A 27,872-nucleotide genomic window follows, 5' to 3' on the forward strand; every position below is an offset into this window, starting at 1 on the left:
TACCGACACCACCACCACCACAACCACCTTGGTGGATGGCTTTATTTTTCTGGTGGCCTCGTCGCCTTAAAGCAGCCTTTGACCTGTAAAAGATTCTAACAAATTAGCTTCTATTGTGGAGCCAAAGGTGCCATCATTGAGGGGACGCTCTGCTGAGCCTAAAGTATGATGGGAGAAGCGGGTGACAGAGCAAAGAGCCTTGACGTGATTGAATTAACCCTTTACAGCCAATGTGCTGATAAGAAAGGTAGTGGGAGGGGGGTTAAAGGATTGCACTGCTTGTCTCTTTTGAAAAGGAACAGGTGCCAAGGCCATTTTTTTCTGTTCTTGTGCATTTCCATTCACAAACATAGATGCCTGTACAGCTCAAACTTGGGTTCAAATAGTATTTGTTTTCTTTCAAATACTGCCCCTGATTGCCAATGGCACTCCAGGCAGTCTAAATTAAACACTCAACACTCAAGGCTGATAGAACACAAATGCAGCCCTGTTACACTCAATATTTTCACAGATTTACATAATATGTAACCCAATACCAATGCAAGTCTAGACATTGGTTACCCATTTGTTCAGTGATTCAGCCTGAACTCATGATTTTAGAGCTAGCCTCACAGACGTGTTTTCTCAGAGACAACATATTAAGTCTTCCTGGGTAACTTGCTGAGGGGGATTAGGGTGTTTGTTGATGTGTTTGCTGCATTACTGTGTGGTTATGGGCAGCGTTATAAGGATCCAGGATCAACACAGCTAGGTTCAATGACAATCTAGGGTCAACACAGCTCAATGGCGATCCAGGTTCAACACAGCTAATTTACGATGCAGGTTCATCACAGGTAGGCTCAATGATGATCCAGGATCAACACAGCTAAATTACAATGCTGGTTCAACACAGGTAGGCTAAATAATGATCCAGGATTAACACAGCAAAATGTATTGCAACTCATGCTCATAATAATACATAAAGTAGCCTGAATAATATCAGGACATTAGATTATTAGCAATGCTTTTTTGACCTTGTGGATAGTGTTAGAAACAACATCAGTCATGTATTCATAAAAATTATTTTTGAAACTGTGGTTAACGAGCTGTGTCAGTGTGTGGGCCTCAAGGCATGTCAGAGCAACTCCACTTCGTGCCCCAAAACTACCCGACCTCTGATCCCTACACATCTGTAAGGATACTAACAGAGATTTGCCTCAGGTGACCATGTTGTACTGTCAAGAGAGTTTAACCTTTCATATTAGAGTTGATGGTGGTTGAAAGCAGGGTTTTACTACTTTCATTTGTTCCCTGTGTTTTTAAAATTCCACCAAGCATAGGAACATTGCGCATGAGTTAATCATTTCTTTATTTTACAAATCATCTTGTTTACTTGAGAAGGTTAAATAAGCAGCTGAGCTCTAATCCAGTTTGTATGGTAGAATGTTGAAAGAAAATACCAATATTTCTGATGTGAGTTCACACAGCTGAAGGACAGTCCAGACTAAGGCTGTTGCAGTGACCATTTTACCGCCACACCGGCGATCACAAGTCATGAAGGAAGTCAAATTCCATGTGATCGTTAATTACCGTTAGTCACGGTAATTAGGCTTCTCCAAGCTCTAATGCTGCTGCTGGTCATTAGTAGCTTACCAAACTTGCTAACTGTCTGGTACTCAGCACTCTATTGTCCCTCCAATCACTTTGACATCAATGCAAATGTAATCGAAAATCTAATCAAACACTTCATGAGAACCCAAGAACTCATGTTGCGCAACAAAAGAAAACAGAGTGACGGCCTTTACTAAAAAGAGAAGTATCCCATCAGCTTTCTATAGGCTAGACCTACTATATTTATTTCTCAATGTCACGCCCTGACCTTAGAGAGCCTTTTTATGTCTCTATTTTGGTTTGGTCAGGGTGTGATTTGGGTGGGCATTCTATGTTCTGATTTCTATGTTTTGTCCGGGTATGGTTCTCAATCGGGGACAGCTGTCTATCGTTGTCTCTGATTGGGAATCATACTTAGGCAGCCTTCTTCCCTTTTGTTATTGTGGGAAGTAACTTTGTTAGAGGCACTATAGCCCTTGTAAGCTTCCCAGTCGTTTCTTTGTTACTTGTTTAGTTTGCGATTCAAATAAAGAGAAATGTATGCTCACCACGCTGCGCTTTGGTCCACTTCTTCAGACGGTCGTGACACTCAACTTTCCTAATATTAAGAACATTGCTTACATTTACAACAGGAGTATAATAGCCTACCTGGCTGGCATGAAAATGAACCATGGAAAAAGCATCCTCTATTTGCTAATTTAGCCTACCTGGCTGGCATGAAAATGAACCATGGAAAAGCGTCCTCCATTCACTATTTAAGTGCATATATTTTCCCCCACTGCCCCTGTTTTGATACAGGTGCATGATAATGGTCCATTCTAAATCAAAACAAACTTCACACATAGAGGCATCACTACAGACCCTGGTTCAATTCCAGAATGTATCACAACTAGCTGTGATTGGGAGTCCCATTGGGCAGTGCACAATTGGCCCAGCATCATCCGGGTTAGGGTTTGGCCAGGGTAGGCCGTCATTGTAAATAAGAATTTGTTCTTAGTTAACTGACTTGCCTAATTATTAAATAAATGTGTTTTCTACTGACAATTGAGTGCGGCACAAATCATGCTTCATTGACAGCATGGCCAATGTTGAATGTTTATCATTTTAAAATAGGAAAAGAGACCCCTAATATTAGACTTGGGACCACACAGCCACTCCACTGAATAGCAGGCTAATGATTGCTTTGCAATGATGGCAGTTAGCCATTGTTTTTTTCCAAACCACTCATTGTTGAATTTGAGATTTCCAACTTGATTCATGATGATGACTTCTAGCTAAGATTTTGAAAGTATGACGTTGACAATGATCAGTCCAATCAAAGCTACTGTAGATATAATGTGATTTGATGTCATTTTATCTGGGCCAATGACCTTGAGTCTTCTTGGATGGGCACTTCTAATGTAACTCTATGGCAGCACCCAAGGGGCTTGAATTTTCTAGCTATACCCTTAGACTTGGCAGTGACGTAGTGTTTCAATGAGTGACAGAACACTGAGCCGATCACGGCGCAACGTTCCGTATTTTCTGCTGGCTCGCCCCACCACCACAGAAAGCACTGAGCTAGGCTGAAACACCTGCATTTTGGAGCTGCCTTACTCAAGAAAACAAAAAAGAGACCATGTTTGTATGCGGCTGTATTAACTATGTTTGCAAACTGACATGTGACACGTATTTTATGCCAAAATAACATGCAAAAAATAACATCAAAATAATATGGGGCTCAAAACCCCACCTGCCCTGAATGATGGGTCGCCACTGACTGTATAGCATACAAAATTCTATTGCTGCTCTTGTCCCGTGATCCATCAAATGCATTTGGTGTGTCATCATAGTGGTCTCTGACTTCTGGTCAGACTTGCTCAGATGGAACAAACTTAAATGTGCGCCATTTTTCAATGATGATTTGAATGTCATTGAGAAAACAGAAATGTGTCATAATTTTTTACGCAAACATGCTTTCTGAATTCAAAACTTGTCCTAGAAGTATTCATTACATTTTTCTAAAGTTGTCTATCTGTAATCTGATTCAAATATTTTAACTGGTAACATAACGGATTTCAGTTACAGTTATTTTGTAATCAGTTACATGTTCCCAACCCTGTGAGACACGATGCTTTCCTTATCCTAACTCTTCTGTGATTGGTGTTACAAATATCTCATCTGAGCTAATCTCCCCTCACTCATATGACTTCAGACCTTCAGAGTTAATGTGACATTTCTCAAATAAAAAAACAGCCCTGCATCTGAGTTAAATGCCTGTCTGTGTTTCTAAAGATAGCTCATGTCCTTGGCTGTGTTTGCTTATTTACACTACCATCAGAGAATAACCCACACCACACCAACTCCCATTACTGACTGCTTGATGACCAATACAATTACTGAAAGTGAAGGAAAGGCTGTGGCTCTTGTAAAAAACTACCATTATGTCTGGCCATCCACAATACTTCAACAAATATCTTTAGATCGTATTTCTATTATCATATATTTCAAATCAGGCTTGGGCTGCAGAGACACTTATCATCATTGAGGGGGCAGATGCCACACATGGAAATGAGTTTGGATGGAAAATTAAGTTGAAAGGTCATTCTGGCGTGATCTGAAGGGTAACAGCAGATGAAATGTGGCTATTTGTTTTTAGCCAAGACTGATTTCATCTTGGTTGGAAAAGGTCAACGTGACATGAAAAAGGATTCATCTCCATTGGTATAGGCATTGCTGCCGGCTCTCCAGACGCCTGTGTTTACTTATGTATTTACACTTGGGCTAGCTAACCGGGTCATTATTCACTGGCCAACAGCCTCTCCAGGTTCCAAGGTGTGGCCAGCCAACCCAGTTTAAGGGATCTGTCTCTTTCTTTGTACTCTTTACAAGCAAGTATGATGATTTCTAGGAATTTCTACACACACAATTATTTGCAGTATGTACAATGAATATAAGAAAAATCTGATTGTGTTTTCACTGACATGGAAACTCACTGCCAGCACTTGTCTGGTTGAATATTCAGCTATCACAATGGGCAAACACCATTTAAAATGAAAATGGTAATAGGCTGTGGTCCTGAATGCCGGTTAGTTTACCCAAGGAAATGTATGTACCTTATGCCCTTAGCTGCAGCCACACAAAGGAACAAGATAAATAAAGTAAAGAAAGGATCCCATAACACAGCATTGCCTTTAGGGGACTAGGAGTGTGGATATGACAATGGGGTCAAAGCAACTTGATTTGTATCTCATGTCCTGTGGGACACGGGGATACACCAGTCTGATGCATGTTACCTGCCCTTTGGCTACCCCGTTGCTCCCAAACAATAAGCTGGAATACCGGTAGATGTTTACCCCAGAGGTGGAAAGGAGGGAAAGGATGAGCAAAAGAGAGAGAGAGAGAGAAATATTTGTACGATTATAAACCTATAATGCATTTTGAGGCTGGAATTCATCTGATAATTAAATATATATGTACTGTTCAAAGATAGTAATTGTAGACATTTCGTTTATACAAAGATTCACCGCACAATTCTTTAGTTACATTTATACTAATGTTTTAATAAATTACTTGCTTAGTATGGAAAACTAATTCAACATGCCGGATTGACTTAAATGTGTGCAATTAAGTGATGTAGGCAAGGCAACATTAAAACTTGTCCCTATACACAGGCAGTAGCGAAACTAGGGCAGGCCAGGGGAAGAGTGATTTACCACATTAGCCTCCTGGTGGGATGTCGTCTCTGAAATATGCAGCCACACATTGCATCCTTCCTTTTTCAGGAACATTAGCAGGTACAGTAATCACATGCTGTTTAACAAGACACTGGCTATCCCTTAACTGATCCCCACCAGTCCACCCGTCCACTCCCACACCCACATCCCTTACCACATCCTTATAACCTGATGGCGATACATTTATTGGACACCCGTGTTGTGTAACAGGGGAGTAATTAACAGCACAGAGGAGCAACTTGATGCAATCTCCTTGCAGGGCTTGCTTGGTCCTCTTAGTATGTGGTCCCGTTCATTTGAATTAAAATAACTCTGTGGAAACACCCTAGTAAAGCAGCAAAGAAAGGTCAAATAATTCAGAAGTTAACTGTTTACAAAGGTCCTCCTTCTGAGATCAGTACTTATAGTTGAAATGCATCATTGATTAGCTAGCCCTAACAAGCTATGCACCCCTAGCATATCACGTCACATGTCAAATCATTTGGAAAACCTAAGTATATTGTCACATCACATCACCTTTGTGTTAAGTCCCTTTGTGGATAAGAACATGCTAGAAAAAGGTATAAACAAAAATGTTAAAAACAATGTAATTTTGAATATATCTTAGCACGTTCACCAAATGAAAACAATGCGAAAAATTTAAACAACATTGCTAGTCCAAAAGTAACATGGGTGGGAATTTATGTCTACAGCGCTAATCCTATTATATCCAATCCCCCCACATATCTTGTTTTTTAAAATATCATTGCAATCCCAATACACAGCTATGATAATCTAAAATCCCTTGATGAGGTCGACAACAGTAATGATATTTTATGCTTCTCTTTGCTTTGCCACCTGAGTCATTAGCTTCATATTGACACCATTCTAAGCCTTTCAATGACAGCATCATTGAAAGCTTGCTGGAAAATCAATAGGAATAATATTAGCGAGTTCAGATGGGGTTAGATAGGTTAGTGGGCAATGTGCAAGGTTCACAGAGCAACACCTTGGTTCTTTGTATCCTAACACAAGACAGTGGGACCTGAAACAGCGTAAACACAGAGGAGAAGTGCTTAACAACATGGACTACATAAGGATGAGGACTGTGCACAGTTTCCGGTGCCACAAAGGTTTGAGGAAAATGCTAGAGAAAATCACCCATACCTAGCATAATGTATTTTATGGTAAAATATATACTACTTTCATACCTGTTAGCTGAGTAATGATTTATGTGAATCAAATATTTATAAATACAAGTATTTATAACAGATTCACAACACACTTGAACGCGACATAACATCTACATTGTAAAATAATCTATGAATGGAGTGGTTGAAGAAGCAACCCATACCAGTGTTAGCCAGCATAGCAATGCTGCCGCATCTTGCTACTATGTGAATGGAAAATGGTCTAGACTGAATGACAGAGGGAATGTCAAATACAAAGTAAAGTAGAAGTTCAGTGGCATTCACAATCATAGTTCCCATTTCAGCATGTGATGAAAAATTGTTGGTGAAAGGATAAGTTGCAGTTTTAGTTAACAAAATAAAGTTGAGGTAATTCAGGCATATTGACCTCTCTCACACACTCGCACGCACACAAACACACACACACACACACACACACACACACACACACACACACACACACACACACACACACACACACACACACACACACACACACACACACACACACACACACACACACACACACACACACACACACACACACACACACACACACACACACACACATACATACACACACATACAAACACACGCACAACACGCACACACACCAATGTAATCGATTGAAAGGAGGAGATGTGCTTATTTCCCATCTCCTGAATTGCCACTTGAAGTTTCTGCTCTGGCATAACAGCATTAGGGGTCAGTATCAGGGTGGCTAATGGTGAGCCCCTCAACACTCCTCATCCTGCAGGATACTATTTTTATGAAGTGTTCTTGTTGGTTAGAAATGATTGCATGGCACCAAATGAAATTACTCTGGGATGTGGTATATACTCTCCTCTTTTGTTGTGGGTTTGCTTATTTACAATATATACTTTTTCCATATAAACAACATTTAACTTCCAATCTTATCAAGATATGAATAAAAAAATAAGTTATTTTTAGTTTTTGGGATGAATTATTGGAAGTTCTAGATCAGGTTCAAATACAGGTTGTAATATGATATTGCCAATGCATTCATAGCAACTTAGTTGCCTTAGGAGTACACTGAAACCTACTCATTGTACAGTTTCATGTGGTCATTCCAATGTACAGCCTATTGTTTTTTTCCGGGGTTTGCTCATGAGAAAATGACTTGGGCATTAAATGGTGGACTTACCTATTTTTGTGTTTAATTGGCCATGTTGTCTCTGGAGTTAATTGGTTCTCCAAGTCCAGGTAGTTACTAAATGTTTGGCAGCATTAGAACCTCAGCACTTTTCCATTAATGGTGCGTGAAATGAAAGGTTTGATACTGCAAATAAAATCAGTGATATTCAAGGATGTTATGGTTGGTAATGCGTTGAAACTGCCATTTAATGGGTCCTGGAAGATTGGGGTAGTGTCAGCTGGAACCGCCTGGGCCCTCTCCTGACATTGCTAGTTGCCTCTTCATTCCCTTAACGATTGTCTGCACTGATTACACAGACACCCAAAAGCTTCAAAACTATAGAGACATGCTCTATTAGAAGTCCAATTAGAGTCATTAGCATATTCGACTTCGCTCTGCCCCAATGCTTGCGCGACACAAAATATAGAGCTGTTAGGGAAGCAAAGTACAGTCCGGAACAATTACTTAGTAAGAAAGATCATTATTTCATATGCATTGACCACAAATGCTAGCCAGCTAACTCTGCGTTGTAATTTCTCTAAATAGACCTCAACCCTTTGTTGACAAGATAAACTTTTGCTGTGGAAAAGGGATGTTATCATCAGCTCGGATAATATGTAATGCTGTGCTCCCCCATTCTATGAGGGATTTGTCTTGGTCCCTGGTAATACTGCCAATAGCTTTTCAACATCATCTGCATTTTCTAACATTACCCCTGAAGTCAATTATACTACCTGTGATGGGATATTCAAGTGTACAGTACTGAGGTGTCTTTATCTTTAACTCTTCATTGTTGGAGAAGGACCCGTAAGTTTCTAAAGTGTGATTTGATTTGCGAATCATCCCTACTGTAGGTACATTTTCCCATAACTGAGACTGAAGAAGAAACCATCAGAACAAAGACTTTCTAAACAATTTGAAAGCCATACAACCAAGTTAAATGCATACAAATCTCCAAACATCAAGTACTACCCTTTGTGTTTGTTTATCTAACATTCAGTTGCATTGGAAATGGGCATTGAGTAATTATGCCCCCCTTTCATGTGTGGAACTTTATTTCATCTTAGCTGTTGACAATTTTGACATTGATAAATGGTCTTAACAGAGCATGGCTGTTTGCATATGAGAGGGAGCGGAGTGACTGACAGGTTTTAATGAGTACAGCAGCGTGACAGTGTCATTATACCTTTGCAAAGGTTATGTCCCTTTTTCTTAACATCACAGTTAACTGTCGATGATTTAAATCCACCTGACAATTATATCGGCCTAATTGATTTTTCAGATTTAGAATAAAATTGGATTTACACATCACAAATGTATATTTCAAGAAAACATCTACTAGTTCTATCCCCCAAGAGTCTAAATGGATATAATATACAGCAGCTGAGAAAGGTTTTGAAACAAAAGTGTCCCCTCTTTTGTTGGGTCTTTGTTCAATGTTTATAATTGGGAAAGATAGCATTCCATTAAGCAGTAATGGTAACTAAAGATTAAGTATCCACCTCAAAAGCTACATGATACCTAGCTGTTTTCTTCCTCTTTTCGCAATGTTTTGGTTGTGATTGAGCATGGCAATTACTCCTCTTTCAAGAAATTATCTAATTATATCAAACACAGACACTCAATCAAATGATTGTGGTCTGTGGCTACATAAAGCAGCTAAATTAATGACGTTTGTAGAGAGCAGGGATGACTAAAGCAGTATGTATTAACAATACCTAACGGGGCTCCCGTAGGTCAATTATTATGCTAAAAAGCTAGGAGATCACAGCAAAATCTTTAAGGAGCTTAATTGCAACCTCTCCTTTATAAATAAATTGAATGTGATTGCTTGTGCTGCAATGATTTTTTAAAGAACGATAATAAATATTGTAGATGATTTTGTGAAAATCTCCAGCACCATCCCATCATCAACATATGTGAAAACACCCCATTTCTATGTTTTTTGGGAAAAAAAGATAGAGGAAGATAAGTGTTTCCAGTGACATCATCGGTGTGCATCAGGTGATTTCAACCAATTATTAATAGACATTACCTACTAATTGCCTACTAATTGGTTGATGATGTCATTGGAAACATTTAGCTTCCTGCCAAACATAGAAATGCGCTATTTGCACATGATGTTGTGGTGGTGTTGGAGATTATGAATATGAAAGACTAAACTCAACTTATATGATATTTGTATATACATTATACTGTATATCATTAGTTATAGGAACATTTCACAATTTTTCAACTTCTCTCTTGAGGTACCAATGCAAAGCAAACCAACAAAACATTGAACTTCAACTATTAATTCCTCTCTGTAAATGACATGCTATGTAAATCTGCACAGCATATGTACAGTCGTTGAGGTAATGTTTTCTCATTCATAGAATCAACAATTAACCTCTACTGCGTTTCATAAAAAAAGGCTTGACAAGGTGAACTTGACATAAACACTTGCACAAAGTTTTACGAAACACTAAATGTCACCAAATGGCCCTGTAGGCCAAGGTTATGCTTCAGTATTGCTACATGACCTAGTGAAGATGTTCTCCATGTCCTATCTTATGGTCTGAAGAATAATAGAATATGTCAGCTGGCTTGAAGTATGCAATGCTTTGAAACTGAATGTATGTTCCGTGCGCTCATTCACTCATGTTTCATCCTATGATCTGCAATATCAAAAGCATTGTATTTGTCTTAAAAGGAGGAGAGGAATTCTAGCTAGGCAGAATTTCTCCCTCCAAATTGGTCTCAGAGGCCCATTTAGAAGTCCACCTCACAGCACAGCTCAAGGGCAGCTTAGTGTTGTGATACTACTATGTAATGCACTCCATAACTTCATATCTGTGACCCTGCAAGGCTTTGGTCAACAGTATGCTGGACAGGATAGGAAATTAAGGCAACCGTTTGGACAATAACATAAATTTTACCTTTATTTAACTAGGCAAGTCAGTTAAGAACAAATTCTTATTTACAATGATAGCCTACCCTGGACAAACCCGGAAGACACTGGGCCAATTGTGCACCACTCTATGGGACTCCAAATCACAGCTGGATGTTATACAGCCTGGATTTGAACCAGGTACTATAGTGATGCCTCTTGCACTGAGATGCAGTGCCTCAGACTGCTGCGCCACTCGGGAGGCCAGTATAATATTAATCAACATCACAATTGGCACTAAACATACAGTTGAAGTTGGAAGTTTACATACACTTAGGTTAGAGTCAATAAAACTTGTTTTTCAACCACTCCACAAATGTCTTGTTAACAAATTATAGTTTTGGCAAGTCGGTTAGGACATCAACTTTGTGCATGACATAAGAAATTCTTCCAACAATTGTTTACAGACAGATTATTTCACATACAATTTACTGTATCACAATTCCAGTGGGTCAGAAGTTTACATACACTAAGTTGACAGTGCCTTTTATGTCAAGGTCTTGGAAATGAGCGGACCAAGGCGCAGCGTGAGTATAGTTCCACATATTTACCACCTCTCTATCTCCTCCCAGATGTTCTCTGGCTCTTCCCTCTGCTCAGCCGCCAGCTCCATGTGCCCCCACCCCAAAGAATCTTGGGGTTTCTGTGGCCGCGGTCCCCGGCATCATCGCCGTCCTTCCTGCGTCCTCTGCGACTCCTGCCAAGGAAGGGTCTCCTGTCCTTCAATGATTTCTTCCCAGGTCCAACCTATTTTTCCCATCATTGCACGCTGCTTGGTCCTTGTTTGGTGGGATATTCTGTCACGGTCTTGGAAATGAGCGGACCAAGACGCAGCGTGAGTATAGTTCCACATATTTATTTAAGTGAAACTAACAAAACCAAAATAACAAAACTTACAATTACCACGAGGACGTAGTGCCCAAACATACTAACGAAAAATCAATATAAACACAGGTGTGGAAATAGCTACCTAAATATGATCCCCAACGATAAACATCTGCCTCTAATTGGGAACCACATTAGCACCAACATAGAAATAGATATACTAGATCACCCCCTAGTCACGCCCTGACCTACTATACCATAGAGAACCAAGGGCTCTCTATGGTCAGGGCGTGACATTTAAGCAGCTTGGAAATCCAGAAAATTATGTCATGGCTTTAGAAGCTTCTGATAGGATAATTGACATCATTTGAATCAATTGGAGGTGTACCTGTGGAAGGATTTCAAGGCCTACCTTCCAACTCAGTGCCTCTTTGCTTGACATCATGGGAAAATCAAAAGAAATCAGCCCAAAAATTGTAGACCTCCACAAGACTGGCTCATCATTGGGAGCAATTTCCAAATGCCTGAAGGTACCACGTTCATCTGTACAAACAATAGACTTACTGCTCAGGAAGGAGACGAGTTCTGTCTCCTAGAAATTAACGTACTTTGGTACGAAAAGTGCAAATCAATCCCAGAACAACAGCAAAGGACCTTGTGAAGATGCTGGAGGAAACAGGTACAAAAGTATCTATATCCACAGTAAAACGAGTCCTATATCGACATAACCTGAAAGGCCACTCAGCAAGGAAGAAGCCACTGCGCCAAAACTGCCATAAAAAAGCCAGACTACAGTTTGCAACTGCACATGGGGAGAAATGTCCTCTGGTCTGATGAAACAAAAATAGAAGTTTGACCATAATGCCCATCGTTATGTTTGGAGAATAAAGGGGGAGGCTTGCAAGCCGAAGAACACCATCCCAACCATGAAGCACGGGGGTGGCAGCATCATGTTGTGCGGGTGCTTTGCTGCAGGAGGGACTGGTGCATTTCACAAAATAGATGGCTTCATGAGGAATGACAATTATGTGAATATATTGAGGTAACATCTCAAGACAACATTCAGGAAGTTAAAGGGTCGCAAATGGGTCTTCCAAATGGCCAATGACCCCAAGCATACTTCAAGCATACTTTGGCAAAATGGCTTAAGGACAACAAAGTCAAGGTATTGGAGTGGCCATCACAAAGCTCTGACCTCAATCCCATAGAAAATTTGTGGGCAGACTTGAAAATGCGTGTGTGAGCAAGGAGGTTTACAAACCTGACTCAGTTACACCAGCTCTGTCAGGAGGAATGGGCCAGAATTCACCCAACTTATTGTGGGAAGCTTGTGGAAAGCTATTCGAAATGTTTGACCCAAGTTAAACAATTTAAAAAGGCCATGCTTCCAAATACTAATTGAGTGTATGTAAACTTCTGACCCACTGGGAGTGTGATGAAAGAAATAAAAGCTGAAATAAATCATTCTCTCTACTATTATTCTGACATTTCATATTCTTAAAATAAAGTGGTGATCGTAACTGACCTAAGCAGGGATTTTTTAAACTAGGATTAAATGTCAGGAATTGTGAAAAATGGAGTTTAAATGTATTTGGCTAAGGTGTATGTAAACTTCCGACTTCAATTGTACATGAGCATACCATATCAAATTACACTGTAAATTTGGACACTTGACAGTTGGGTAACACTATACAATTATTTCCCCCCTATTACTATGCAACTACACAGTAATAACTGGAGTAAGAACATAGTAGTTACATAGGTTTTACTATGTAATTACATGCTATTAAGGTTTTAGCGCTATCAGTTCTCACACAATTGGAAAACGGAATGTGTAATTACACATCCGCTCTCTGAAGATTATTACTGTTATTACACATTTTCTTGTTCCACTATATAAGTAATGTTTCGTATTTACACGTTTGAAAGTTACCTGTGAATTACCATGTTAATAACTGTCAGGCTGTGGGTAACAGGTGCATGGAATCAGGCACAGGAGAGCAGAGATGAGTGTACAAGGTAATTTATTCCAGGAAAAGCACCAGTATAAAACAAATACTAAAAGTGCGTGAAATTACCGGTCACTCGTAAATAACGGGCGTAGTAACGAACCAGGCAAACAATAGCAGCCAACAAGTAACGACCTGAACATTATATACAAACACACACACAAACATGGGGGAAACAGAGGGTTAAATAATGAAAATGTAATTGGGAAATAGAAACCAGGTGTTACGGCATTCTTCCGTCGAAGGAGAGTCGGACCAAAATGCAGCGTGGTTAGTTCGATACATGTTTAATGAATGAAAATACGAACAAATACAAAAACAACAAACGGAAATGTGAAAACCTAATACAGCCTGTCTGGTGAATACAAAAACACTGAGACAGGAACAATCACCCACAAAACACACAGTGAAACCCAGGCTACCTAAATATGGTTCCCAATCAGAGACAACGAGAATCACCTGACTCTGATTGAGAACCGCCTCAGGCAGCCATAGACTATGCTAGACACCCCTACTCAGCCACAATCCCAATACCTACTAAAACCCCAATACCACAACACAACACAAAATAACCCCATGTCACACCCTGGCCTGACCAAATAAATATATAAACACAAAATACTAAGACCAGGGCGTGACACCAGGTGTGTAGAAAACAACGACAAAACAAATAGAAAAGGAAAATTTGACTGAATTCGGCGGAAGTCGTGACAAAAACTCAAAACAAAATAACTACAAGGTGCCACTATCATCAAATCCAAATGCAATATCAGGGTTGATAAATAGACTAGGACCTTTTAACTGCAATTGTAACAAGGCACACCCTGTCATTAACTACAGGTAATTTTCAATAAGTTTATTTCTATGTTATGACCTGGCTCAAAGGATATACTGAATCAAGTGTAATTTATGAACAATGTAGTTACATAGAATATACTTGTAATTATAATGTACCTACTGTACCTAGGACCAAGCAACTTAACCCTTGTGTGGTGTTCGGGTCTGTGGGACGCATTTTAAATGTTTACGAAAATAAAATGTATTTTTTCAATCTGAGACGCATTGGCGTTGGCTCATTTTCTGTGAAGAACATGTAAAAGAACACATTTTCATTGAGTGCACACTGTGAACCGCCTACACATTTATATTAACATATGTAGTGTTCGGGTCCACCGGACCCGAGGGTAATAAAAGTGTGGAAGAATGTGTGTGAAGGTGAAAACAAGTAAATATTAAACAAAAATCTGTGTGCCTTCACTCTGTCTTCCTCCTCCCTGCTGTTTCAATGTAGCACCGGTCTGAAGAACCGGTCTGTCTCCCTGCCTGTCTGCCTGTCTCCCGCTTTTCTCGTACTCTTTACCCTTTGTAGTGTGTGAAACTACACAATGTCTTGCAAGAACCTGCACAATGTTATTACAATACATTATTTCAATACATTATTTCAATACATTGTAAAAAGAAAAAGTATTGTATTTTCCCCCACTTCTACCCCAGCCAGATGCGAATTGTGGGAGGGTCACAACATATAAATAGCTTTGCATGTGTGGCTCCTTACCACAATCAATTAGCATGGTAAAAATTAATCTCTGCTCAGAGGGCCTGGGATTTTTTTTTTGCAAATAGAGAAGCTAGTGTGGAAGGAACGTCTTCCACTTTGGAAGATGAAGAATTCTCAAAATATGAGGATCATGTCTCTGTCAATTCAGAGTCTGACAGTGAGTTGGAAGAAGAGGATGAGATTGACCCTCAGCCAGCCCCAGGACCAGCCCGTCAGCAGCCAGCCGGAGGAGAAATATGATGTAAAAAAAAATGAAATTGAGTGGTCTTCTTGCCCAAGGAATGAGCCACCCACATGGCTGCCAATATGACAAGGATGCAACCAGGGCCGACGCGGATGGCGGTTACAGATGTGCAGGACATAAAGTCTTCTTTTGAACTGTTCAACCCAGACACCATCCAGAAAATCATTCTGGACTGGACTAATTTGGAGGGAAGGCATGTTTTTGGAGAGAGATGGAAGGAGATGGACCAAACTCATTTACATGCATACTTTGGAGTTCTTATCCTTGCTGGTGTTTTCAGATCCAATGGGGAATCCACAGAATCCCTGTGGGATGCAGAAACTGGCAGAGAACTTTTCAGTGCAACAATGTTTCTGGAAAACTTTCACATTATTTTCAGGATTATCTGCTTCTATAACCGAGACACCAGACCAGCTCGGCGGCAGAGAGACAAGCTAGCTGCAATCAGGTCAGTGTGGGACAAGTGGGTGGACTGCCTTACCCTGTTTTACAACCCTGGGCATAACGTTACTGTTGGTGAGCAGCTTATGCCATTTAGGGGCCGCTGCCCCTTCAGGCAGTACATACCGTCTAAACCCGCAAAATATGGAATCGAGATCTGGGCTGCCTGTGATCCTACTTCATCATATGTGTGGATTTTGCAAGTGTATATGGGGAAGCCAGATGGAGGAGCCCCTGAGAAGAACCAAGGGATGCAGGTTGTCCTAGACGTGACACAGGGACTCCGTGACCACAAGATCACTTGCAATGACTTTTTTTACTTTGTACAAGCTGGGACAGAAGCTTCTCAAGTGGAAGCTGACGATGGTAGGAACAGTACGAAAAAACTAGCCAGATCTCCCACCTCAGCTGTTTAATACACGGAACAGACCTGTTTGAACTTGTTATCAGTATAAAAGACTCCTGTCCACAACCTCAAACAGTCACACTCCAAACTCCACTATGGCCAAGACCAAAGAACTGTCAAAGGACACCAGAAACAAAATTATAGACCTGCACCAGGCTGGGAAGACTGAATATGCAATAGGTAAGCAGCTTGGTTTGAAGAAATGGGAGCAACTATTAGGGGGAACAATTATTAGGAAATGGAAGACATACAAGACCACTGATAATCTCCCTCGATCTGGGGCTCCACGCAAGATCTCACCCCGTGGGGTTAAAACGATCACAAGAATGGTGAGCAAAAATATCCTGAACCACACGGGGGGACCTAGTGAATGAGAGCTGGGACCAAAGTAACAAAGCCTACCATCAGTAACACACTATGCCGGACTCAAATCCTGCAGTGCCAGACGTGTCCCCCTGCTTAAGCCAGTACATGTCCAGGCCGGTCTGAAGTTTGCTAGAGAGCATCTGGATGATCCAGAAGAATATTGGGAGAATGTCATACGGTCAGATGAAACCAAAATATAACTTTTTGGTAAAAACTCAACTCGTCGTGTTTGGAGGACAAAGAATGCTGAGTTGCATCCAAAGAACACCATGGAAACATCATGCTTTGGGGCTGTATTTCTGCAAAGGGACCAGGACGACTGATCCGTGTAAAGGAAAGAATGAATGGGGCCATGTATCGTGAGATTTTGAGTGAAAACCTCCTTCCATCAGCAAGGGCATTGAAGATGAAATGTGGCTGGGTCTTTCAGCATGACAATGATCTCAAACACACCGCCCGGGCAACGAAGGAGAAGCATTTCAAGGTCCTGGAGTGGCCTAGCCAGTCTCCAGATCTCAACCCCATAGAAAATCTTTGGAGGGAGTTGAAAGTCTGTGTTGCCCAGCAACAGCCCCAAAACATCACTGCTCTAGAGGAGAACTGCATGGAGGAATGGGCCAAAATACCAGCAACAGAGTGTGAAAACCTTGTGAAGACTTACAGAAAACGTTTGACCTCTGTCATTGCCAACAAAGGGTATATAACAAAGTATTGAGAAAAACTTTTGTTATTGACAAAATACTTATTTTCCACCATAATTTGCAAAAAAATTCATAAAAAATCCTACAATGTTATTTTCTGCATTTTCTTTTCTCATTTTGTCTGTTATAGTTGAAGTGTACTTATGATGAAAATTACAGGCCTCTCTAATATTTTTAAGTGGGAGAACTTCCACAATTGGTGGCTGACTAAATACTTTTTTGCCCCACTGTATGTGATTGAGTGAGTGAGATGTTAGTAAAATTCCTGAACAAAGTGTTTTCATCATTCTAGATTGCAGACGGTAGCAACAAGATGAAGCACTGTGATGTGTGTGGACCCAAGAAGGACAGGAAGACACAGTACAAAATGGTCGCTCATTTATCATTGCTATAAAATACTGTATGTAAAATTTGTTCAGTTCAAAGCAATAAACATCAGCAGTGATGAAAACCTTGTTTCATTTATATTTGTTCAAGATAAACATTATTCAATCCAACCATGTCTTGATTATATATATATATATTTGTTTTTTACAAAAATCATATTTTATTAAAATGTCTTAAGGTTAGACACCTTTTTTTCCCCAATTTTTGCCAAAAATGACATAACAAAGTCTAACTGCCTGTAGCTCAGGCCTTGAAGCAAGGATGTGCATATTTTTTGATAGCATTTGAAAGGAAACACTTTGAAGGTTATGGAAATGTGAAAGGAATGTAGTAGAATATAACGGAATAGATCTGGTATAAGATAATACAAAGAAAAAAACAACTGTTCTTTTGTATTTTTTTGTACCATCTTCTTTGTAATGCAAGAGAAAGGCCATAATGTATTATTCCAGACCAGGTGCAATTTGGATTTTGGCCACTACATGTCAGCTGTGTATGTGCAAAGTTTTAGACTGATCCAATGAACCATTGCATTTCTGTTCAAATTTGGTTTCAAGACTGCCCAAATGTGTACATTTTTTTAATCAATAACTTTTCACGTTCAAAATTGTGCACTCTCCTCAAACAATAGCATGGTATTCTTTCACTGTAATAGCTACTGTAAAATGGACAGTGCAGTTAGATTAACAATAATTTTTAAGCTTTCTGCCAATAGCAGATATGTCTGTCCTGGGAAATGTTCTTGTTACTTACAACCTCATGCTAATCACATTAGCTGAACGTTAGCTCAACCATCCCGTGGAAGGGACAACGATCCCGAAGAATCTTTGTATTAATCTTTGTTTTATCTTTTACCAGATGTAATGTGTTATATTCACCTACATTAATTTTACATTTCCACAAACTGTTTCCTTAACTCAACTATTTCCCCAACACAACTTCCTTCCCATCTTTTTTTTATGTCTCCATAAGAGTAAAGAAAACACATACACCAGTGGAGACTGTTGATGGGAGGGCGGCTCATAATAATGGCTGGAACAGAGTTCATGGAATGGCATCAAACATATGGAAACCACGTGTTTGATGTATTTGATACCATTCCGCTTCAGCCATTACCATGAGCCTGTCCTCCCCAATTAAGGTGCCACCAACCTCCTGTGACTTACGCCTACACGTTAACAGATATAACTAATATCATAGGCCTAATAGTACTGTAGAGCTCTTTTTATTTGCACACAATATGGCTGGTCACCCAGTCCTGTTCCTAGGGATCCACGGCCCTGCAGCATCCCAACCCAACACACCCCACTCAGCTTTAAGGTCTTAGTGAAACATACATTATTGGTTTAGGTGTGTTAGGCCAAGGCTAGAGTGACAACCAACAGTACGGCAGACCGCCAGGGCCAGGACTGAGCAGCCCAGCAGCTAGGGACTCTTTATGTCGTTCTATATTACATATAAGGCATTCAGACTTTATAAAAGTTGTAAAGTATATTTAAACTCAGCAAAAAAAGAAACGTTCTCTATCTGTAAAGTGCGTTTATTTTCAGCAAACTTAACACGTGTAAATATTTGTATGAACATAACAAGATTCAACAACTGAGACATAAAACTGAACAAGTTCCACAGACATGTGACTAACAGAAATGGAATAATGTTTCCCTGAACAGACTCCTGGACATTTATTTATATATTTCACCTCTGGGGGAATGGCCCTAGTCCTCACCCTCTGATACAACACTTCCGAAGACACTCCTGCATTGTCTTGGCTGTGTGCTTAGGGTCATTGTCCTGTTGGAAGGTGAACCTTCACCCCAGTCTGAGGTCCTGAGTGCTCTGGACCAGGTTTTCATCAAGGATCTCTCTGTACTTTCCTCTGTTCATCTTTCCCTCGATCCTGGCTAGTCTCCCAGTCCCTGCCTGTGAAAAACATCACCACAGCATGATGCTGCCTCCACCATGCTTCACTGTAGGCATGGTGCCAGGTATCCAACAGATGTGATGCTTGGCATTCAGGCCAAAGAGTTCAATCTTGGTTTCATCATACAATATAATTTTTTTCTCATGGTCTGAGAGTCCTATTAGGTGCCTTGTACTGAGGAGTCTCTTCCGTCTGGCCACTCTAACATAAAGGCCTGATTAGTGGAGTGCTGCATAGATGGTTGTCCTTCTGGAAGGTTCTCCTATCTCATGTGTGTGCCTTTCCAAATCATGTCCAATAGATTGAATTTACCACAGGTGGTCTCCAATCAAGTTGTAGAAACAGCCCAAGGATGATCAACGGAAACAGGATGCACATGAGCTCAATTTCGAGTGTCACAGCAAAGGGTCTGAATACTTATGTAAATAAGGTATTTCTGTTTTTCTAAAATCCTGTTTTCACTTTGTCATTACCTGGAATTGTGTGTAGATTGATGAGAAAAAAATAATCAATTTTAGAATAAGGCTGTAACGTAAGAAAATGTGGAAAAAGTCAAGGGGTCTGAATACTTTCCCAATGCATTGAAGTCCAGTTCCAACGTAGCTACTGTTGTAAGTCTAAGATGTGTGCTGGAAAACCTCAGTTGAACATGGGTGGAATAGGCATTGTGGTGCTCAGCTTCAGACCAATGCCCATTCTCACTTAAAATGTAGTTTTTTATTTTAGTTGACATTTTGTTCACTCTATTTACTGACATTGTATGTTTGTACATTCAAAAGAAGAAAAACTAAAAGTCAGTAGAACAGTGAGCTTATACCAGGAGGTGACATCACACTGACCTCTCACCTCTCACGCTCTCCTCTGTAGCCAAAATTGAAGCAACATGATATTTCTGTCTCTTAATTTGTCATGGTTTTAAAGGTACGCTATGTGAAAAAGTGCAATGTAAGTAAAATTTGTTTTAATTAATATTGTCAATTAAATGTTTCATGGGTTTTATGATGATTTAGTAACACTTATTGACTGAGTTGGAAAACCTCTTGAAATGGGGAATTGAATTTGAATGGTTTGAATATGAATCTTTGTCAAATCAATTAAAGAAAAGTCAAACAGATTTTTTTCTTCTGTCTTCATATTTCTTCTGGTTAGTCTATTGTCTGCAAAGGTTGTTACATTTTAACTACAAAGAAATAAAACATCTCACTTCACTTTACATTTAGGTAAGTCGTTCTCAACTGGCCTACCTGATTAAATACAGGTTCAATAAGTTGCTTGCTCCTGGGTAAATACATTGTAAATACATGTATATCCCTTCTACAAGGGGGAAACATGTACAAGGGATATACAAATACAACATTGTAATTAAAGAGTTGGTTGTTAAAGATTGTTACATTGCAAGTACAATTGAACTAAAATGGTTATACCTAATGTTCTCATTTCTCCTCATTTCTCCTGGTCAGCCTATTGTCAACAAAGGTGGTTACATTGTAACTTCATGGAAATTATAAAGGTTATACCCCACTGAGTTTCACTTTACATTAAGTTGCTTGCTCCTGGGTAGGTACATGATAGATCCAAGTATATGCTATGTAACTACATTGTTCTTACATTATACTTTATTCAATGTAGCATTTGAGCCAGGTCATAACATAGAAATAAACAAATTGAAAATGACCAGTAGTTAATGACAGGGTGTGCCTTGTTAAAATTGCTGTTACCAGGTCCTATAGCCTATTTGTCAACCCTGATATTACATGTGGATTCAATGGTAGTGGCACCCTGTAGTTACATGTAACAAGGTCAGATTTGGTTTTGAGTTATTAACATGGTAATTCACAGTTGACATTCAAATGTGTAATTACAAAACATGACTTACATAGTGGAATAAGTCATAGTGGAATAAGTCATAGTGGAATAAGTCATAGTGGAATAAGAAAGTGTGTAATAACGTCAGTAATTACTCATGTGGAATAACCTTCAGCCATTGTGTAATAACTGATAGCTCTACAACCATATTAGAATGTAATTGCATAGCAACATCTATGTAACTACTATGTTCTTACTACAGTTATTACTGTGTAGTCACATAGTAATAGGGGGGAAATAATTGTATAGTGTTACCCAACTGTCAAGTGTCCAAATGTACAGTGTAATTTGATATGTTTAGATGTGCTTAATGTTTAGTGTTACAGACAGCTGTTCTATATATCCAGCATGTAAAAAAATTACACAAAAAAATGGCATGGGACTACAGCGGCATTCCGGAAAATTGCAAATGTGCAATCATATATTTAATGGGTTTTGTTCAATCTGTCCAATGTTTTCTTAAGAGAGCAAACCCCCATTTACCCTGCAGTAAATCTACTACAATTGTCAACCAAAGTATTGCCCTCACATTTAACTGCTATATGGGTTCTCATATTGAAGGGACAGCAAGGTTCAACATTAATTTAGTTTATGTTTGACAAGAAAGGCCTCCCCTATATATGAGGGCATGCTTTAAGACCTTTCCATTTCCCTGTGCGTGTCAGTCATTGAAGATTGAGATTCCCCTGACTAGACAGAATAAACAAACCATGTTTTCATATTATTCACACCTGACATTTTTGCCATAGGTATATGGTTTTCGTTTTTAAGACTCACTATTCACCAGCTTTTACACCACCCATTTCAATATGTATGTGTGTGTGGTTGTGTGTGCACATATGTGCATGCGTGTGTTTGTGTGTGTGCCTGTATACATGTGTGTATGTGTGTTTGATAATGCGGTGGTTATTTGTTGATAGATTCACATCTTTTCGGAAAAGATAACATGTCCCTTTCTTGTATTAGCTGGTAAACATGCAGGCATAGTGATACAACAATGAGTCTGTTTTTAGCGATAAATATCCAGTTGCTGATGACTGGCCAAGATAACCAACATGTCTTCAGAGGTTATCTGTTAGGCTGTCACATTTGGCTATATTTTATCACAGTTTATCTTTTATCTGTTTGGCTAGTGGCTACCAATAGAAATCCCAACAGGGAGATGTTTTGGGCTTGGAAGGAGCAAAGCTGTACTTACTGAATCAATAGAACTTGACGTAACCTTTTTGCCTCTGAGAGGGGCAAAATAGCTATATTTTTCTATACTTCTAAATGTTAATAGGGAATTTGAAGCAATGTAAATCTAGTAATGGAAGCTCATCATAATGGAATGGCTAGTTTAATTTGTATTAAGGAAATGTTAAGTATGCTCTATTGAATAGGCTTGTCAATATCAATATTTTGTTATTGTATACTATCGTCAAATTACAAGACTTTAAAGGTTGAATGCTGTATGAGATTACATGAATCTTCCAGAAGAAAATAGAACAGAACTTACCTTTTCTAATTTCTGTTGGAAAAATGGCATGATATTGTCTTGAATTCCAATTGGAAAATAAGTCAATTAAATGCATATACAAAAAACATATTTGTTGTTACCCACACTTTAGTTATAAAATAAAACTCCAATTAACGAAGCACTCTAGTCGCAGCATCTCAGATGTATTTCTATCCATTTTCGCCCATTAGGCCTGTGAAGGTGGGACTCCTTTTGAGAGAGGCTTTTAGATGAATCATATTATCTGTAGGTTCTGACACAAGAAGCCTTCTTGACCTCCCCTTCTAGAATAATCCATTATCTTAAACTATCACAGTAATCCTGGCTTTGGGAGGCGAGAGAGGGAAGCTAGAATCAAGCCTAATAGATAGCAAATAAGATTAATCTATGATCTAAGTGCCGATTACACTTGGACCTGCCCTTGAACACTCAGGTGTAACCTTGAGATCTGCATCTACTCTTGGCCAGCAATTGGATTGAAGGTCCCATAACACCTGGGGTTGTAGGAGGGGCACTTTGCCAGGACCTCACCCCTGAGAGATCAAAGGCCAAGCAGCTTAACCATTACAAAACCAAAAGGTGTTAAATATTATGGGTAATGGCTGGCCGAGACAAATATATGAAGACCACCTATTTTGTATTGGTAAATGTTTCGCAGCAGTGAAATGGCACTACTAAACATTGTGTAGATATGATCCCTATACAATGATACAGAATGACACATTGTAGACCAGTATACTATACTACAAAAGATCTGTTTGCAGTCATTTGCATATAAGAAAACTGTGTATATACTGCATGCAAATTGCCAGAAAATGGTGGAATATCTTGAGAAATGACTGAAATACAGTACTTTGTGTGGTAGGTTATAGGTTTCAGAATAAATCAGAAAAAGGTCTGAGGATAGTCACATATTTTGACTCTGAAAAACTGTCATGAAATGGTCTCATGAAATGCATGTTTAACATATGGAGATCAATAGTTAGTAGGTGTCTCTCACTCAAAGTTCAGATCTCCCTAGCTACACGTAGGAGCCTCAGACACCACACAGACTCGTGGATCGATGGTCCCTCCAGTTTGACTCCGAAGCTGACTATTTGATTAATCTGCTGGGGCAGCCAGGGAAGAGACAAGGCACACAACAGCAGATAGTTTCATGCCATTAGGGTGGCTGGAGTAATGAAATTTCATTTAATTTGTCAGGGAGGGAGTGCTAATGTTAAAAAGCTTTTGGATAATAAAAAAGTCTGAGAGATCTGAAGGAAAGCCTTAAGTAATTACTCCAAGTGTCTTGGGTCCTCTCAGTAGAATATTTACATTACTGTCATAGAGGTCCTGAGAGTAATTAAATTAGTGAAGTGGGTAAGCTCTTTATTCCTAGATGTTTCAACTATTTTTTTGACAGAAATGGCTAGCATGCATAGACAAAGGCTTTGTCCTTTATGATATAATAGTGAAGCAGTATATACAACAGGCTATGTTAGTCGGGTGTAGACCTTTTAGAGGAGGACAGTATTTCATAGCAGACTACCTATGCACCAATCCACCCCGGGAGTCTGTGATATGCCAACCATTCACCGGTCTTCCTGCATACTGTTTGTCTCCATTGATGCTATTTAAAGTGTATGCAATTTGCATTGGCAGGAAACTCCTGTAAGGTAACAACTGTACATCAGTGGACATTTGTTAAAAATAAGTCATTTTAATCTCTCAATTGAGTCTTACAAATTAGAGCTATCAGCTGAGTAAACATTGTAATACATGTACCTTGAGGTCATTCCAGTTTTTTTCTCTCATTCAAGCATATGCTTGTAATCACTTGAATTTGTTGAACTATTTTTTATTGGAGATAAGTTGATGATGAGACAAGTACATAAAAGTAATGATTCTCATTGAAAAGGAACTTGGTTCAGCTTAGGCCATTCCAGTTTACATTTCAAGTTAAAGGCTCTCTGGCAGTGTTAAAGAGGTCTTTAGAACAAAACAAGAATAAATCCAACTATGGATGCGTACAAACTGACATCTCTATCAGGGTATATCAGCCTCCTTTCTCACTCCACTCGGGCCGTTCTAAGATAGATGAGTGAAAGGGCCTGGGAATGTATCTGACCGCAGGCTTACTCTAATGAATAACTTCCACTTTAGGTCCTGCAATGTAAGCAGAAAGTCCACCTTGCAAGTGTTGAAGCACTGTCATGAATCTAACCCAACAGCCGACATAATATCAGGGCGACAACACTTGTATGACTTCCATTTTCTTAGCTTTCTATTGATTTTCAGTTAATAACTGGAGGAAATACTAAACGTCTGTGCTGAGTACCTAATAAATCCTGTCTGAGCTTTTTTATTGAGGAGAATTTAATAAAAGCAACGGTCTGGGCATGGGGATTTGTCTCTGGCTTGAGAGGACAAAAAGAGGATGGGAGGAGAGGGAAACATGCAGAGAGAGGCTAAACCCCCATCTTCATTAAGTTGACATATTTGAGGACCTTGACCCGGATGCATGAAACACCATAAGTTCATTTCCCCCTCATCTATTCGCTTAAAGTTTCCTTAACTTTAAGTCAGTTGCACTGTCACGGGTGTTAAAAGAAGAGGACCAAGGTGCAGCGTGGTGAGCGTAAATTTTCTCTTTATTTGGAAAATGCCGAACAAAACAATAAACACTACAAAACAAACCGTGACGCTACAGGCTATGTGCCATAAACAAAAGTCAACTTCCCGCAAAGACAGGTGGAAAAAAGGGCTAAGTATGGTGCTCAATCAGAGACAACGATAGACAGCTGTCCCTAATTGAGAACCCTACCCGGCCAAAACATAGAAATACAAATAATAGAGTATAGAATACCCACCCCAACTCACACCCTGATCAAACCAAAATAGAGACATAAACAGGATCTCTAAGGTCAGGGCGTGACATGCACAAAACATTTTAAGGTGAATTTCACCTTTAAATTAAGTGAAAAAGTTAAGGGTGCTCATGAGATCCCTTTACTACTTCACTCAGTATGGATATGAATATAAACAGCACTTGTGGAGGTGAATGTTGCTTTCATCAGCTCTGGTAACAAAAGGAAAACATCAACCAGCTAGCTACTTAACTAAACAATGGAAGGTGCACAATCCATGGCTACAAAGCTAGCTGGTTAGTTAGCTATAGCTACAATGTAAACTATATTGACGTACTTGAAAGTTATATAAACCAGTTGTGAAAAAAGTAACAAGAAATGTGGTTTATTATATTATGAAGCTATTTGGTTATCCTGTCTTGATTGTAGAAGTTCTATTACGCTATGTCACAAAATGAAAGTGATCTCTTTGACGAGATGTTTAGTCGGTGTCTGGCTTAACATGAATCCATGGTAAGCCATACTTGCCTTCAAACTACCGTAAAACCCCTTGAGGATGCCTTACCTAAGGCTCTATGCAATGCCCTTAAACAATATCCCCTTAGGTAAGGGAAATTATTCCTTAAGGTAAAAACCTAAGATGTTTTATGCAACCGGGCCCTTGGCTATAATGCATTCCACATAAGGTAAACAAAGCTAACCTATGAAACTTTATGTAACATATATGTATGCATTCATACAGCCTTCATAACAGCTATGTAAGACATAGCGCCTGTCATCGAATATTATAAAACTCGTTATAATGGCCGGTATAGCTGACAAATGTGTTGCCATGTAACCTTAAGTAAACTGACACTATAACACAGTCCACTTGACCACAAATTCCATGCTCTATAACAGTTTAACTTTGTTGCTGTTGAACTTTGTTGCTGTATTGAACTTTGTTGCTGTTTTAAAATTACCATGGTTATATCGCAAGCAGTTTCCTTTCTCTCCAGCAGCTCAGTTAGGAAGGCTGGATCTTTGTAATAGCAGGGTGGTATGATACCAGGAGTTTAAATGATCATGCTTGCAATTATGAGTGATCCTTTCCTGGATCCATTCAAAGAAGCATTGGCATGCTGTAACTCCTCAAACTTCTGAAAATCAGAGAAATGTGGTAGCTCAGAAATGATATGATGTTATAGTCAACAATGGATAACTAATGATATACTTGTTAATGGGATTCTATATATTTATTAGCATAATAACAATAATCCCAGAATAAAACATCTTCCCTAAGGCCAGGTAAGGATGGTTAATATGTCCCCGTCTGCGTTTTATGTGAACCATCCAAACATTTAATGAATTCTTACCAAAGAAAAAGTGTACTGACAATGAGAATTCAACATAAAATCTCCACTTCATTCATATCAAGGTAGGACATATTAATTTGCCATTCACATTGACTCCTATATAGCAGCATCACTCCCTCGTGTTTGGTAACCATACAATATACTTACAGGAAAGAAAAGTTGAATCAAGGAAGCAACCACTCAAAGCAGGTTATACAAAATAAAAGCAGTCATGTAAACATAAAGTCTGCTAGGATAAGCAGAGGATGATTGAACCAAGGGTATTTGAACATCAGAGCATCTAATGGTCTCCAGAGGACTACAAAAATAACAATTGAACTATTGGCTTTATAGTGTTGCAGATTTTTACAGTACAGTGTACTTGTGCCAATATACTCAGAGGGAATGTTGAACGGACTCAGATTGTCAACCTCATTATGTATACCTATTTTAACACGCACTGGCATTTGGATTATCAAATATTCATTTACAAAGGGGAACTGGTTCCATATAAAGGACCAATGCTCCCTCATGAAACAACAGGGTCACATTTGATCATTTGGCTTATCTTTCTCAGTGTATACTTAATAATAATGTCTGGCGTGTTAGGTAAGACTTAAGTTCACCTGTCTGCTATACTTTTTATGTGTTATTGCCACTGGAAATAAAAGGTGCAAACTTTGCCACAGTTTTAATAATCAGAGCTACGTATATAATTCCCAAGTACAGATGTTATTCCCCTGCATATTCCCCTGAATTTGATCAATAAAATGATGTGAATTAAGATATAAGCCACCATGGGTAAATTATAAAATACAAAATACACACAACATCCCTTTGCTGGTTCAGAGCAATGTTGTAGTCAAACTGAATACAGTGTGTGTTCTTTATCAGTAATAGCACATTT

General features: G+C 39.3%; 1 long non-coding RNA gene across 1 annotated transcript; it reads left to right on the plus strand.

Moving 5' to 3' along the window:
- The first annotated feature begins 607 nt into the window (after positions 1 to 607).
- On the plus strand, positions 608 to 17,555 carry LOC109866821 (uncharacterized). The gene is made up of 3 exons (XR_002251740.1): positions 608 to 833; positions 11,133 to 11,395; positions 17,403 to 17,555. It is a non-coding gene; the product is annotated as an uncharacterized LOC109866821 (long non-coding RNA).
- Positions 17,556 to 27,872: the final 10,317 nt, after the last annotated feature.

Source organism: Oncorhynchus kisutch, linkage group LG22, assembly GCF_002021735.2.
Source record: "Oncorhynchus kisutch isolate 150728-3 linkage group LG22, Okis_V2, whole genome shotgun sequence".
Taxonomy (NCBI): domain Eukaryota; kingdom Metazoa; phylum Chordata; class Actinopteri; order Salmoniformes; family Salmonidae; genus Oncorhynchus; species Oncorhynchus kisutch.